We start from the raw sequence: 16,760 nt of genomic DNA on the forward strand, positions 1-16,760 counted from the left end.
TAATTACTGATTATTTTTCTTCCTTTCCCTACCTTCCATCCTTCCTTCCTCACTTCTTTTCCCTTTTCTGTGTTCACTTTTCCTTTGTCTTTCTCTTCCTCTTCCCTTCCCTCTTGCCACTTTCCTTCTCTTTCCTTTCCATCCTTCTTACCTCTTTCCCTCTACTCTTTTCATTTTCCCCTCTTCCCTTCCCTTTCTCTGCCTCCATTGGATTTATAACTGATAGAGTGGAGCAGAAATATGAGGCTCTTGGGGGCCGTGTGTGATGACTTTATGTGAGAAGACAGGAGGGAATGTACAGACTCTCAAAAGGCCAGTCTCCCTCCAGGTTGTTCCTGATGCAGGGGAAGCTGTTATTTCCTATCTTGGATTGCCACAAAATTGGGAAGAGGTCTGGTAGCTAGAGATTGGAGGCAGCTCCTTAAACTACTTTGCCCACAGATGAATCCATTATAGCTAGAGATTAAAAGGCAGAAGCATCTTTTTGGTCTGGGAGAGATATTTGGTGTGGCCTTCAGAGCCCTGTTTGCCCAGGATTTTCCATGCTACTGGTGACCAAAGATTTCCTTGTCTCTGTGGTGCTGATCTCTGGAATAGGGTGATACCTGTGCCTCCTAAGTCTGCATGGGCGGGGATATCTGTGAGGAGATGTGACGGGGCTGCCTGGAGGGAATGGAAAAGAGGGCAGGTCCGAAATTTGGACAATTTAAAGTAGATCAGAGTTGATATAATCTCAGAGCCTGAAGAATCTTTGGGGCCCCTTGCAATGGGAGAATTCTAGAAGTACTTATTTGGGGGATCAGGAGTATGGGTTCTTCCACACTGATAAGAGAGGAGGGCTCACTTATCATACTTTTCATGTCCTTGAATACAGTTGTGGCCTTCTTTTTCTCATTTTCATTATTTCATCGCGTTTCTTCTAGGAATTAGCTTTACTTCTTGAAAGACAGTGCTGTGATGCCATCTGCTAGTTTACAGAATGCTTTAGGCTTCTCTCCACCGTGCTGTTTCTGCGCCCTTTCCCCAGGTCACCTGCCCAGCAGTGTGGCCTTGCTCTCCATGTTTGTACCTCTCTTCAGGAACTAACTGAACTAGGCATGTGGCAAGAGAGGCAGTGTGCACTGCGGGAGTTCTGGTACCGAGATGTGCTGGGAGGGGGCGTGGTGAGGGGGCTGATTTGGGGCAAGAAGTCTGTGCTACACACGTCAAACACTTAAGAAGCTTCTTTGAAGAATTCTGTGCCTTCAGGATTTTCCTGCTTGATGTATTTTTCATTGCTTTAGGAATAATCTTAAAGCCCTTCCTTGTACTCTTGAACCTAATAAATGACTGCCCATTACTTAACTGTCCAAATTCTGGAGCGCATGTCTTAATTAGTCTAATCACGAAAGACCTTTTAGTCTTGTCAAATAAGCCTCCTCTCCCCCCCCCCCCAGCATTCCTGCTCCTAGATGCCACCTCCTTCCATCTTCTCACATGCATCTTCCTGCTGCTCCCATCCCTCATCTGTAAAGCTCCAGATTTAGTGAGCACATTCTACTGTGCTCTAGGAAGCTTCCTTGCCACTTGGGGGTGGGGTGGGGGGCATATAGACACCTTCCTACTTTCCTACTTCTGTTCCTGCTGTTGTAGGAGGAAAATAATGATTTTTAAAAAACCATTGACCCTTTGTACTTTTACAGAAGAATATGGGTTCACAAGTCATACGTTTGATGCATGATCATACTTAGCATTGTGGGAGTATAAATAAATCTGAAGTCATGACCTTGCCCTGAAAGAGTCTACAGTACAGTGACCAACCTCAAACTAACGTGATGGAAAGTGGAAGTCACTGAATGACCTCTGTGATGGGGAGGAGGCGGTGGGGTTACCTGTGGTGTTACCGAGAGGAAGCAGTACAAGATAACCCAGGGAAGGGCAGAGGAGGGCATGCTTTTGGGAAAAAGGAAGGCCTGCCAGGGCAGAGGGAGGACACAGATGAATGGGGCGGAAGCAAATTGTGTAGGGTTTGGAGGTCAGGGAATGGAATTGAGGCCAAGTAATGGAGATCAGTGATAGGCAGGTGAGTAGTTGAATAAGTCAGAAATATATGGGATGGTTAGAAGGGAGAGTTACAAAGACCAGCCAAAAGGCACTGCTGCGTTAAGGCAGCTGTACTCACAGTGGGAAGGATGGGGGTTGGTAACTGGGGAAGATGATTCAAAGAAAGAAATGACAGGGCTTGCTGACAGATCAGTGCAAGCCTTGTGGGGACTTTAGATCCTGTTTTAAACTAGAATGTTCTAACATTATAGGTGTGTGTGACTGAAGAAAATCTGGTTTGCAGAGATTTAGATTTCATAGCAATTTCTTACCTTGTATTTGCACGACAAAAGCAACTTTTAAATATACTTGTTTAACTGTCACATCATTTTTTCTTCAACATCTGTATCAACTTTCTTGCCTATACATGCAAGGGATACCTCCTCACTCTCTAGGCTTAGTTTTATTGGAAGCTCAGCCTATGAGCAATGAGTTTGGTGGATAGTTCAAGGACTAAATTCAATAGTCTCTTCTCCCATTCATTTTGAAGGAGAAGCATCTGCTTTACAGAGACATTTTAAAAGGAATTCCTTCAATGTCTGGCTGTTTCCAAAAAGTCAACGCAAGAACATGCTTCAGGAACTTCTCCCACCTAGTTAGATGTCCCAAGGCCAGCACACGCCCTCCGGTCTAGCTGCAGCTGTGAGGACAGGTCCAGCCCACATACATCCTGTCCTGCCAGGGGATAAATTTGATACCTCTGCCTTTCTCGTGAAACACTATCTGTGTGAAGTGAGCTCTTTGATCTGTAGTCTTCCCTGATGAAACTAAGGGAAGATTAAGGAACACCTTTGAGTAGATGAATATTGGATGAGGTTTATATAATTTAAGCTCATACTCCTGTTAACCCTTTGACTCAGTGGAGAGCCTGGAGAGCCTTGTGCAGTCATGTCCGTCCCCCCGCCCCAGAAGCAGAAGGTGGTGTGTCTTCTTGGGGTGCATCCTTTTCCTTTATGTAGGGGCAGAGCTCAGGAATAAGTAAATGCTAATTGATGATTGTCATTTCTTTTAAGTTCAGAGAAACCTCTGTATATTGAATGAAATATACTGAAACGGAATTGGAGTCAGTATCTGTGTACTGAGCATCAGGGTTTTAGTGGCGAACAGGCTGATATTTCACGTCATAAAGGATAACAGTAATAATGATGACACTGATTTCTTTAGTGCTTACTGTATGTAAGGTTCTAGTCTAAGCACTTTCCATCCCATTTCATTCTCAGAACAGACTTACCAGGAAAGTATTATTATTATCCCCACGTTAGAAATAAGGCAATTGCGGCACAGAGAAGTTAGGTTACTTCCCCAAAGTCTCACAGTTTATAAGTAGTAAAGTCAGGATTAGAGCCTGAGTAGGCAGGCCCCAGCTTCCTGACTTCTCTCAGTGCTCTTTGGGTGAGACTGGCAGTTAACAAATCCTTTCAGGTATGATTAATTCTGTGGGAGTCTGTAACAGGGTGCATTCACCTGGAGAAGGGGAAGGCTGGGAAGGCTTTCCTGAGAAAATGCCCTTTACGATGATCCAGGAAGAATGAGCGGATGCTCTCTGGGTGTAGTAGGCAGGGGTATTGCAACATGTTTGGTAGTCGTGAGGCTGAAGAGGGTAAGGCAGTTTTGAGGAACACTGAAAGAAGTCAGTGAGGGGAGAGAGAGAGTGTGTGTGTCAAGAATGAGGCTAGCATGGGCCAGATGGGGAAGGGCTCTGCAGGTCCTATTTCAAGGATATGGGGCATGGAAATGTAAAGGATTAAGGACAATTGTGAGTTATAATAAATTAATAATGATTTGTAATACATATATAGTTGGTCTTTGTCCCCCATTCTTGGTGTAGGAGCTTCTAAAAATGCTTGCAATTTTCTAAGTGTTGAGAGCAACAGAATTGTCTTTTGTGATGTTAATGGATGACTTGAAAAGCCCCTTAGGGAAGGGTGGAAGAAAGCTCTTGTCTGAGAAACCCAGGCATTTGATTAGAGGGTTGGAACTCACTCCCACTGGAGACCCCCCCTAGTGGGGAGAGGGGCTGGAGATGGAGTCCAGCCACATATGGCCAGTGATTTAATCAGCTGTGCCTGTGTAAGGAAGCCACCATAAACCCTGAAAGGGTGGTGGTCTGAGAGCTTCTGCGTTGGTGAATGTGTGGAGGTTCAGGGAGATTGGTGCAGAGGGTCTGGAAGCTTGGCACCCCCTCCCACATACTTTGCCCTGTGTACCTCTTCCTCTAGTCTTCCATCTGGATCCTTGATAATACTTTTAAAAAATCAGCTGGTAAATGTAAGTAAACATTTCTCTGAGTTCTGTGAGCCTCTCTAACAAACCTGAGGAGAAGCTGTGGGGATCAGACTTCCTGTCGGTCAGTCAGATGAAACACAGGTTAACAGCGTGGACTTGAGATAGATATCAGTGTCAGAGTTTAGTTAATTGCTTGGCAGTGATGGCCAAACAAACAAACAAACAGAAACACCGAAGACCGAAACATATTGGAGGGACATTGGATGTTAAGAATTAGAGGCCAGGCAGAAGTTAAAGGATGGAACCCTGGATGTGACGAGATGAGATGTGAGTTGGAAAAGCTGTTCCTGACCACTGCTGTGTCTGTTGAATTGTAGAGGCAAGACTGGGCATAGAGTTTTGTCTGGAGGCAGTTGCTCTTGTCGAGGTGACACATGATGGTGGCCTGGGCCAGTCTGGTAGCAGCAGGGAAGCCCAGGAGCATCTTTGGAAGTAGAGAATAGGTGATTTGGATGTGGATGATGAGAATAAGGAAGGAACTAGTAACACTGCCCAAGTTAGTGAGAAGAAACTTGCAAACTGGCCAGATTGGACCTTAAGGAAGCTTTCTCTAGTAGGCCTTATTTGGTCAAGAGGAGGACTGTCCAAGAGAAAATAGATGGCTTGTGTCATAGCCCAACTAGAGAACGGCTCCTGCCAAGGACATGGACAAACACGTGCACATGTATGTTTCTCTGTGTCTGCATTTGAATGCATACTTCCACGTGTATATATGTGTATTCATACACCCATACTCCCAAGCCTGGATGTATCGTTGTGGAGGTTAGGCCACCCAAATTAAGGTGATTTGAGAACAGGGGTTGTTGCCTCTTTTTTGCCTACTGTCCTGTGGGTGCTGTGATTTCAGTAAGCACCAGATTCATCCACCATTACTGAGTTTCCCTTTGAGTCCAAGTGCAGCATGACCTACGCATGTCTAGTAACACGGCCCAGCAATGGGAGAGACAGATGAATGCCACCTCTGTGTAAAACTCCTAGCTGACGCCAGGGGAAAAGTATTATGCACACTGGTATCAATTCCAGTTTTATCTCTCCCTTGAGCTAATGCTCTTCACTTTAAAACATCTTCCAGTCTCTGTCTAGAAATCCTCCAAAAGCTTCATTCTGATTGCTATCATTTCTGACGAGGTGTTTTCCAGTGCACATTTAGAATGGGGTAGGGTGAGATGAATTGCCAGCAGATAGGAAGTTTTTATATTGTAACCTGTGCTATAGCAGCAGCTCCTCTGCCCCGTAGACCTTCCAGGCAATTCCTCTGCCACATGGCAGATGCCTGTGGAATTTAATATCTCCTCAAACTTTTCAGACCTTGGTTTGTGGCAGCCATTTTAGTGGTCATGCCTGAGAGTGTGTACCTACCAGTGGTACGGGGTTACTCTCAGTTATAGGGTGGGGGGAGGTATTTTGGGAGGAATTAAATATGGTGTGTAAATAACTGGGCAATGAAGGTCTTCCATAACACTGGGGTTCCTGAAGGAAAACGGCTGGGCCAGATTTGATGAACTGGTTTGATTAAATGCTGTGTCTGACTCCTGATTCACGTTGCTCATTTTATTTTATTGTTCAAGTATTATTTTTTTAATGCATCAAACTTTGCTCACAATAGTGTAGTATATTTAGAGAATGACATAAACGAAACAGGAAGCATGAACTTTTCATCAGGGATCCGAAAAACTGATGGTTATTGAGAACACGTAGAACAAGTTTATACTTTATAATCATATTGTGCTTCATGCTTCAGGATGTCCCCATACTCTGATTTAGTACTTTACTCTCATTTCCTATGATCAGTGTCTGCAGGATTTAAAAAAAAAAATTTTTTTTTTTTACCTGTTACAGTCTGCCCTGCCCAATGGAACACGTGGCTGCGGGAACACATCCTTACTCTGTACTGTATCTCCCGCACCTAGAGCAGCACCTGACGTACAGTAGGCGCTCCATAAATTTCAGTCAGATAAGTGAACAAAAAATTTATCATAAAACATCACTAATAATGATAGAAGACAGGCTTGGCATGCTACCATTTAGGGACATCTGATTTTTCTTTGTGCCAGGTTTTCACCAAGGTTTTGTAGTAGTTGGTTGTCATGGGAGAAGTTTATGGCTCTTTTTGTTTTTAAAGAGAGTGAATATTGTCATAATTAAGTTGAAACTATAGGGGTGCTTGTGTACTTGTTTGCATCTACGGTGTTGTTGTTGTTTTTTTTTATTAGAGAAGCCTACTAGTAAACGACTATTATTCCCATGTCTGAGGGAGGCTCTCCCGCACCTGCAAGGGTTTGGCTGTGCTCCTGGGCTCCTGCCAGGAGAAGTGCTTTGTTCCCCCTGGGCTACGATCCCAGCAGGAGGGGAAGCTGAATTGTGCTACCAAGTTGTCTTGGCACTGGCATGTGTAACATATTTCAGCTGGTGATTTCTGCATGATTTGTATGAATTTCTGTATGACAGGAATCACAACAAAACCGTTATGTGACTTGTGTCTAAAGCTATCAGTCATTTGGAGCTGTGAAAATCAGTTTGCATATGTCAACAATTTAATCTTCTAATAAACTTGCCGATGGAAAACTGACACTAGAATTATGTTTCTGTATTTACTGACTAGAAAGATGTGGTTATCAGTGTACTGATTGAAAAATCTTTAAAATCCCAATCTTTAAAATTGGGACCATATGCGTGTTTTCTTTCTCTAGCCAAGTCTATTTGTACGTTTACCCACACATGTGTATACACACACACTGCATACAATTACATTGATGTGTTTGTATTATATATGTATGTGTTCACACAAAGCACACATGTGATTCATCTATATGCATGAGCTTTTAATATGCTTATAGATTGAAATGTAAGGGAATAAGGGAAGTTTCCTTACCTATTAACAGAATAATATGGTTATCTACATTATAGAATCCTAATATGTATTAAGTTCGTTACTATGTGTATGGTCCTTAGAACATGGCCTAGCACATAAGTCCTCCATAGATATTAACTTCCATTATTTTAGAGTATACCTTCTTTCAGCCTCTGCATAGGACTCTTGGTCTCTCTGTCACTTCTTCCTACAACAGTTTAGCTTCAAAGATAGGCTGGCATAACTCCAAAATGACTGTGTAATTGGGAGGAACATTTGGTGAATTTACTTTTACTGTGAAATGGCTGCAACTAATTTTTATGCGATATAGGAGATATTAGTAGTTGTATTTTAAAGTCAGAGCCATCTATTAAATATCTTAGTATATTGATTCCTGTTCTAGTAAAATATTTCTTTCTAAGTCATCATCATTCCCTAGAGTCTGTTTTGATTGTCAACCTAATACCAACTTCACTGAGAATTGTAGTTACAGATTGGAAAGGGAGCTGACCATTTATTAAGAAAAACGTAGGAGAGGGATTTGCTGTGGTCTGCTTGTTGGTGTCCCCGCCTGCCCATAGATATGTTGAAATCCTAACCCAAAAGTGGTGATATTGGTAGGGCAGAGCCTTTGAGAGATGCCTGTCATGAGGGTGGAACCCTACATATGGGATTAGTGCCTCATCAAAGAAGCTCCAGAGAGATCTGTAGCTCCTTCCACCCTGTGGGGGTGCAGTGAGAAGTCTGCAACATAGAAGGGACTCCCCCCCGCCCCCACCAGAATGCTATCATGCTGGCTCCATGGATCATGGACTTCCTGCTGTTTAGAACTATGAGAAATAGATTTTTATTGTTTATAAGCTACCTGGTCTGTGGTATTGGGTTGTAGCTGCATGAATAGACTAAGCCCTCTGGGGAGAGAAAACAATGTAAAGGAACATAAAAGAATTTGGGAATATGGGTAAGTTAATGTCTAGGTACACATACACCTTGGGAGATGATGACAAGGGCACATATTATTTGGAGACAGGTTTTAGTAAGTAATGAATGTATTCACTGGGGGAAAAGGTATAAATCATGGTCAAAATGAGTACATGAACTGGCAACGCAAAAGCGTTGAATAATTGGATTTTTATTGGAATGGATTAGTAAGTAGCTTGTTCTGGACAAGAGGTTCTACAGCAAGGAATTGTACAGCTTGTGTAATTTTGTGGAATAAAAATGAAGTCACAGATGGTCAAAGTCAAGTCCACAGAGTTGTTCAGTATAAGTGCAAATACTGAACCAGACTCCGATTGTGTGGGGAAATAAGGCCCCCATAACAGTTGTTTAACAGAGATAGTATGGAAATGGAACAAATGACCTTGAAATGTTGACCTCCATTCTCTACGAGTAATTAGAGCCCTGAACTACACTATATACAGAGTCTATAGACTGTTCTTAATAAGATACCTTTCTTGTTTCATCATGGGTGAAGAAACTCAACTTTACATATCTGCTTTGGGTCAGGCTTGTGTGAGCATGTTCCAAAAGGCAGCATGTTTCTTAGATCCAGACCATTGGAGTGTATTGGGGGCCTCTTTCAGCATGGCTGCTTTTGTGATTTGACTCACACTCATTGTAACAATAATATTTTATCTGTGTAGAAGACCGTAAAGGCATTTGTATTTAAGGTATTGGGTTTTAAAAACTATAGGGTACATTGTGTTTGAGTTTGGGGACAGAACCTGAGTTCAAAAGGGGGGCCCAGGAGCTGCTGGGGTTGAGAATGTTGAACTGGATGGCCACCACATTGTTTATGTTGCATCTTTTGAACCAGTTGAGGGAAAAATTATCTTTTGGTAGCTTTTTAGATTTTGACTTTGAAATTCAGAGAGGCAGTGTTTTGTTGGTTGAAACTTTGTGTATGGAGTCATACTTTCTTTTAAGGTTTGTCAGTATGCTTTGTTGTAACCTTTAAAGGTCAGATTTACTGGTATCCAACTAGAAAATAAGTATTCAATAGAACAAGGATTGGTAGCAATGGGGAAGTGTGAAGACAGCAAGGCAACCTAGTTCAATGAAAGGGCCAGCCAGATGGATTTTAGATATGCTCCCTTTCTTAACTTCCTGAGTATCCTGAGGAGCAATAGAAACAAAACTTTAGTATTCGGGGTCAGCTGACCTGGTTTTCGGATGTGACCCTGAGGTGTGCTTTCTTTGTCTGTGAAATAAAGCTAATGATATCTGCCTCTCAATTTTTTATTGAGGTGTAATTGACTTAACATTTTAGTTTCAGATGTACAGTATAATGATTTGATATTTGTATATATTGCAAAATGATCATCACAGTAAGTCTAGTTAACATCCATCGCCATACAGTGTTTCAATTTTTTTTTCTTGTGATGAGAACTTTCAGGATCCACTCTTCAGCTCCACTCAAATATGCAGCACGGCATCATTAACTACAATCACTATGCTGTACATTACCTCCTCTTGACTTCTCATTTTACAAATGAAATTTGTACTTTTGACCCTTTTTACCCATTTTGCCTACCTCCTACACCCTGCCTAAGGCAACCACCAATATGTTCTTTATAGTTGTTTGAGTTCTTTTTTTGTTAGTTTGTTTTTGCTTTTTTTTTTTTAAGATTCCACATAAAGTGAGACTGTAGGGTATTTATCTTTTTTTGTCTGACATACTTCAGTTAGCATAATGCCCTCAAGGTCCATCCATGTGGTGTAACATTTTCTTTATCTATTCATGGATATTAGGTTGTTTTTGTGTCTTCGTTTTTGTAAATCTAGTGAACTTGGGGTGCATATATCCTTGTTTTTGTTTTTGTTTCTTTTAAATAAAAATCTGTGCCGACTGTGGGGCTTCAATTCATGACCTCAAGATCAAGAGTTGTGTGCTCTACCAAGTGAGCAAGCCAGGCACTCCTGCATCTTTTTCTTTAAAAAAATTTTTTAAAAAAAAAATGTTTATTTATGAGAGAGAGACAGTATGAGCAGGGGAAGGCCATAGAGAGAGGGAGACACAGAATCTGAAACAAGCTCCAGGCTCTGAGCTGGCTGTCGGCACAGAGCCCAACGTGGGGCTTGAACCCACGAACCGTGAGATCATGACCTGAGCCAAAGTCAGACGCTTAACCGACTGAGCCACCCAGCCCTCCCACCCCCGCATCTTTTTCAGTTAGTGTTTGCATTTTCATCAGGTAAGTACTCAGAAGTGGAATTGTTGGATCATATGGTAGTTCTGTTTTTAACTTATTTGCGGAACCTCCGTACTGTTTTCTACAGTGGCTGAACTAATTTACATTCTCACCAAGAGTGTACAGGGGCTCCCTTCCTCCACATCCTTGCCACCACTTGTTATTTCTTTTTGACAATGGCCATTCCAACAAGGGTGAGATGATAACTTACTGTAGTGTGACCTGTATGTATTTCCCCATTGATTAGTTACGATGGAGTAATTTTTCATGCACCTGCTGGCCCTCATATATCTTCTTTGGAAAAGGTCTATTCATATCCTCTGTCAATTTTTAAAAATTTGGATGGTTTTATGCTATTTTATGAGTTCTCCATGTTTTCTAGATATTAACCCTTTATCAGATGTAAGATCTTCAAGTATTTTCTTCCTCCTCATTTTGTTGATGGTTCCTTTGCCGTGTAGAAATATTTCAGTTTGACGTAGTTCTCCTTGTTTGTTCTTGCTTTTGTTTCTTTTGCTTTTGGTGTCAAATCGAAAAAATCATCAAGAGTGATGTTAAGAGACTAATTGCCTATGTTTTCTTCTAGAAATTGTATGGTTTTGAGTCTTACATTCAAGTCTTTAATTCTTTAAATAAAAAAAATTTTTTTTTCAATATTCTTGAAAGAGAAGGCGACAGAGACAGAGAGGGAGACACAGAATCCAAAGCAGGCTCCAGGCTATTAGCTCTCAGCACAGAGCCTGACACGGGGCTTGAGCCCACAAAATGTGAGATCATGACCTGTGCGAAAGTCGGACGCTCAACCAACCAACTGAGCTACCCAGGCACTTCAAGTCTTTAATTCATTTTGAGCTAATTTTTGTTTATAGTATAAGGTGGTGTCTAGTTTCACTCCACTGCAGGTGTCTGTCTAGCTTTCTCAGCACCTTTTATTGAAGCGACTTTTTTTCCCATTGTATATTCTTGGCTTCCTTGTTGTAAATTAATCGACCATACATGTGTCAGTTTAGTTCCAGGCTCTGGAATCTGCTCTGCCGATGCATGTTTCAGTTCGTACTCCAGTAAAGCACTGTGTTCAGCACCCCAGCCTTGCAGCATAGTTTGAAATCACGAAGCATGATGCCTCCAGCTCTGTTCCTCCTTCTCAGAATTGCTCTGGCCATTCCGGTCTCTCTCTCTCTTTTTTTTCTTAAATAGTTTATTTCAAGTTGGTTTCCATATAACATCCAGTGCTCATCCCAACAAGTGCCCTTCCCCGTGCCCATCACCCCTCTTCCCCTTCCCCACCCCCATCAGCCCTCAGTTTGTTCTCAGCATTCAAGAGTCTCTCTCTTTTTGGTTCCTTACAAATTTTAGGATTATTTGCTACATTTCTGTGGAAATGCCATTGGAATTTTAATAGGGATTCCATTAAATCTATAGACTGCTTTGGGTAGTATGGACATTTTAACATTATTAATCCTTCCTATCCATGAGCTTGGGATATTTTTTCATTTAATTGTATTTTCTTCAGTTACTTTTATTAATGTCTTAGAGTTTTCAGTGTAAAGATCTCTCACCTCCTTGGTGAAATTTGTTCTTAGGTATCTTATTCTTTTTGATGCAGTTGTAAATGGGATTTTTTGTCTTAATTTACTTTTCTGATTGCTTTTATTAGTATATAGAAATGCAACACATTTTTGTGTATTGATTTTTGTGTCCTGCAGATTTACTGAATTTATTAGTTCTAACAGTTTTTTGGTGGAGTCTTTAGGTTTTCCATATATAGTATCATGTTATCTGCAAATAGGGACAGTTCTACACCTTCTTTCCCAATTTGTATTTCTTTTACTCCTTTTTGCCACCTGCTTCACCATTTTTGCACAGCTTTATTGATATATATTTCATATACCATAAAATTCACCAATTTAAAGGGTACAGTTCAGTGGTTTTAGTATATTTACAGTTATGAAGTCATCACCATGATCAATTTTGGAACAAATTTTTCACCCCGGAAAGAAACCCTGAACTTCTGTGGTAGTCACTTCCCATTTCCTCCCAAATTCCCCCACTCTTGGCAAACACAAGTCTACTTTTTATCTCAATGGATTTGCCTATTCTTAACATTACATATAAATGGAATCATTCAATATGTTGTATGTTGTGTCAGGCAGCATGCCATGCCTTCTTCCACTTAGTGTAGTGTTGTTAAATTTCATCTATATTGTGGCATGTATTTATTAGTAAATTATTTTTTGTTGTCCTGTTATACTCCATTGTGTGGTTATACCACATTTTGTTTCTCTATCATCACTTGATGGACACAATGATTTTTTTGTGAGAACTGAGTAAGTGAGAAAGTAAGTGTTATTTAATGATGGCTTGCACATGGAAGCAACGTATATTTTTGTTGTGTGTTTTTATCCAGTTTGGACCTTCTTATGTGCATTATCAGCAGCTCCTCTTGTTTTATGAAGCAAGGAAAGCAGGCTTATTGAGTAGACCATCTGTCTGTCAGTTTTCTCACATGGGTTCTCGGCTCATTGAAGATCCTGGGTGGGCCCTCCAGTTTCATACTAGAATTCACACTGCTTTTCTCAGCAGCCAGAAGTGTTCGAGTGTTAGCAGTGATGCTCGTTGTCATTACAGATGCTCTATGTGACTGTAAATGCTGGGCTTGAAAGGATTGAAGGAGGGAGCCACTGGGGCTTTGATAGATGTCAGCTAATCTAGTACTGATCCTCACTCTGAACCTGAATGTTAACACCAATATCAAGCTTCAGGGTAGTTACGTTGTGTGCACAGATTGGGGGTATACAGGGCCTTGGAAGTTTTGTGCTTGCTGACTTTACAAAACACAGAAAATTGCTGGGGGCATATGTGACATTAGACAGGAAATTTGTGTTATGCATATGGGCCTCTTGCCAAGAAAAGCCACTGATTGTGTCAGTGTACGTATTTGGATTGTAAAACTCTAATTGATTATTATTAAATGACAAGTAAAATTGCAGTTGAAGTAGATTGTTGCTAAAGGATGTCGAGATTATCTGAAAGCATTGATTTCTACTCTGATGGCTGTGGAAATGCCATAGAACTCAATTATTAAAAGTATATTTCTGAATTTCTACTTAAGGTACTATAATATAAAAATAAAATTCCAGACAAGGCCAACTGTTATTCACGAAGCAAATACAGTTTTTCTCTCTATCACTGTTAGGCATACAGGAAAACAGAATATATGTTTTTTGACTATATGTGCTCTTCTGCCCAAGTTTTCTATTTGAGACCATGAAACAAGTTGTTAAATTTGAAATCGTTGGTACTTGCCATCTTACAGATAAAATTTGTTGTGCAGGCTTTTCTAAGCTTGTTTGCCTTGCTCTGCAAAGGGAAAACATTACTGATAGCTTGCATGTATTAAGTAGTTAATTCGTACTAGAGTCTGTGCTGACCACTTTATTTGGATTATCTCATTGATTGAAGGTAGGCACAGTTACTCTCATTGATTTATAGATGAGGAGACTGAGGCACAGGGAGATTAAGTCACTAACTCTAGAATACACAGCTTGTAGGTGGCAGTACTCTTTATAACTTCCCATTTTTTAAAGTTTTATGTTCTTAAAAGTGCTTTAGAGTTTCAGGTTTTACTCTGTAGTCTTTCTCTAAGTCCCATGTCTAAGAACAAATCAAAGCAAATCTGTGGTTTATTTTTGGGGACTTCTATGTATAAATTAAATAATTGTATGCTGTAATCATATTATCAATGGCAGTTTTTTAAGTTTTTAAAATTTTTTTTTGTTTTATTTATTTCTAGAAGAGAGAGAGACAGCGTGAGCAGGAGAGGGTCAGAGAGAAGAGGGAGTCACAGACTGAAACAGGCTCCAGGCTCCGAGCTGGCAGTCAGCACAGAGCCCAACGCGGGGCTCGCACTCACGAACCGCGAGATCATGACCTAAGTGAAAGTCGGACGCTTAACCGACTAAGCCACCCAGGCACCCCTATCAATGGCAGTTTTTAATAGCAACCAGCAGCAGCTCTTTATCCCTTGAGTAGTCAAGTAGTTAAGAAGTAGATAAGTGAAGTGGTGGCCATGGCAGCAAGCCTCCAAATAGCTGCTTGGACTGAACTGCAGTTTGCTCAGTTGTACTTCACTGGAGAGCATTGTTCAAAAGATAATCTTTTACTCCTTTACCTGACTGGCTGTTAGGCATTGGCAAGAGGGCTTATGCCTATGGCCTATAGAAAGTATATCCCCACGATGTAAGCAAATTGGTTGAAAACATTCCAGCTATAGTATTATTTGTGCTTTTCAGAGTTTCCCTAAGGAATTTCTTTAATCCTGCAGACATTCTGATAAACAGGAAAGGGACAGAACAGAATTAATATTTTCCATCTTTTAGGACACCTGTGTTGTTTCTTAGTCTAATGTTGCTTCACCAACTCTGTGCTCTTATTTCCATTTAGAAAACAAGGAAATTGATACTCAGGGAAATGAAATATTTTGCATTACTACCTTATGTCATAAGACATTGTTTGAAAAGGAAAAAGTAAAACACTTGTATTATTTGCTGATTTTGTCTTTCTCTTGGTCACCTCATCTTGTTTGTAATTTGGACTTATCAATCACTAGAGCATCCCAACCAAGTGAAAAATAGAATGGATATAACCTTGTGTATGCATATGATGTATATAATGCAATGTGTGGAAGGCCGAGTGGAAAATTCCTGAGGTATGGTTTCCCTGCTGTTTCATGCCTTGTAATGACACATCCCAAAGTTAGGGGTCCTGTTACTGTGTCATGTGTTTTTCATGTTTCACCTGCTGCAAGTCTCACAACACCATCCTGTCCAGGTGGGTGCTGGTTTTATCCACATTTACATAGATAAGCTGGCTGAGACTCAGAGAAGCTAAAATGTCTTGCCTGTGGTCATGAAGCTGGCAGTTAACAAAGCTATTGCTTTGTAACCACTGTGCAATTTTCTGTGTCCACTAAACTACATAAAAAGGCTTACTTCAGTTTTCTTACCTCGAAGTTCAAACCACCACCAGATATACATTCTAAACCCAGGCTGGAGTCTGTTTAAAAATATGATATAGTCTATATTTGATTCTTTATAAAAATATTCTGTTTAGTTTCCTGATATTGTTTGGAAAGTTGCTATTCATTTTCCAAGATCTGAGTTGGATGTTATGTTCTCCATGCACCTTCCCTGATTCTGTTCTCCTATGTGAACCTGTAGCCCCTTGTAGCATAGCCTTTAGGATTTTCCCTGCTTATGCTCTGGGATTTTTTTTTTTTTTTTTGTAAAGCAAGTTGTCTGGTTCAGTTATTATTTGCCTTTATTTGTATTGTGAGCACCTTGTTGGTGCATGGTTCTCAGTAGATGGTTAATAGATGTTTGTTGAATTGGATGTTTAATAACTGTTTGAATTATGATATTTGCTTTCTGGTGTGCACTTCAGGCACTTGAGGAGGGTCATTGCAGCATTAGGTGCCTGTGGAGACCCTCAGTTTTTCAGGCTGGGAACTAGGGACTTGCCATTCTTACAAGAGATCAATTGAATGCATGATTGGGGCTGACTTTTTTCTAAATGTTGCTCAGAACTCTTAGTATTATTTTTCTTTTTAAAGAATGTCAGTGAAACTGTTACAGTAAACAAAATAAAACCTTTTTACTTTAATAAAATAAAAGCTTTTTTTAATATGTCATAAGGTTTATGCAGCATACTTTGTCAGCAGCAGTATATATCCCAATTTTCAGAAAATCAGGTTTTCAAAGCTACACTTTATTGACTTATGTCGTATTGAAAATAGCATGAGCAAGTGGAAAAAACATGAATTTTAGGGGTAGGTGCCTAAATCAAATTCTGGTTCATCCATTCCCTAGCTTTTGACTTTGGATAAAATAGTTATTTTCTTCAACATAGTTTTCTTATTCTTAAAATGGGAAAGGTACATACTGGCAGATTTTAGGATGAAATATGTTGGTTGGAAATGTGTCAAATTATTTCTCAAAAAGAGATGTATGATTTCTCTGTGGTAGCTTTTGGCATACTTTTATTTCGGTTGAAAACTCTTTAATTCTAATTACATTCTTTTTTTTTTTTCTTTAATTTATTTCTAGGAGAGAGAGAGAGAGAGAGACAGCATGAGCAGGGGAGGGTCAGAGAGAGAGTCACAGGCTGAAACAGGCTCCAGGCTCTGAGCTGGCAGTCAGCACAGAGCCCGACGCAGGGCTCGAACCCACGAACCGCGAGATCATGACCTAAGCGAAAGTCGGACGCTTAACCGACTAAGCAACCCAGGCGCCCCTCTAATTAAATTCTTAAAAATAGTGTAAGCATACATATTTTTTTAACATACAGTG

The sequence above is a fragment of the Hyaena hyaena genome, unplaced genomic scaffold (assembly GCF_003009895.1).
Source record: "Hyaena hyaena isolate Hyena2069 unplaced genomic scaffold, ASM300989v1 scaffold_513, whole genome shotgun sequence".
Lineage (NCBI taxonomy): Eukaryota > Metazoa > Chordata > Mammalia > Carnivora > Hyaenidae > Hyaena > Hyaena hyaena.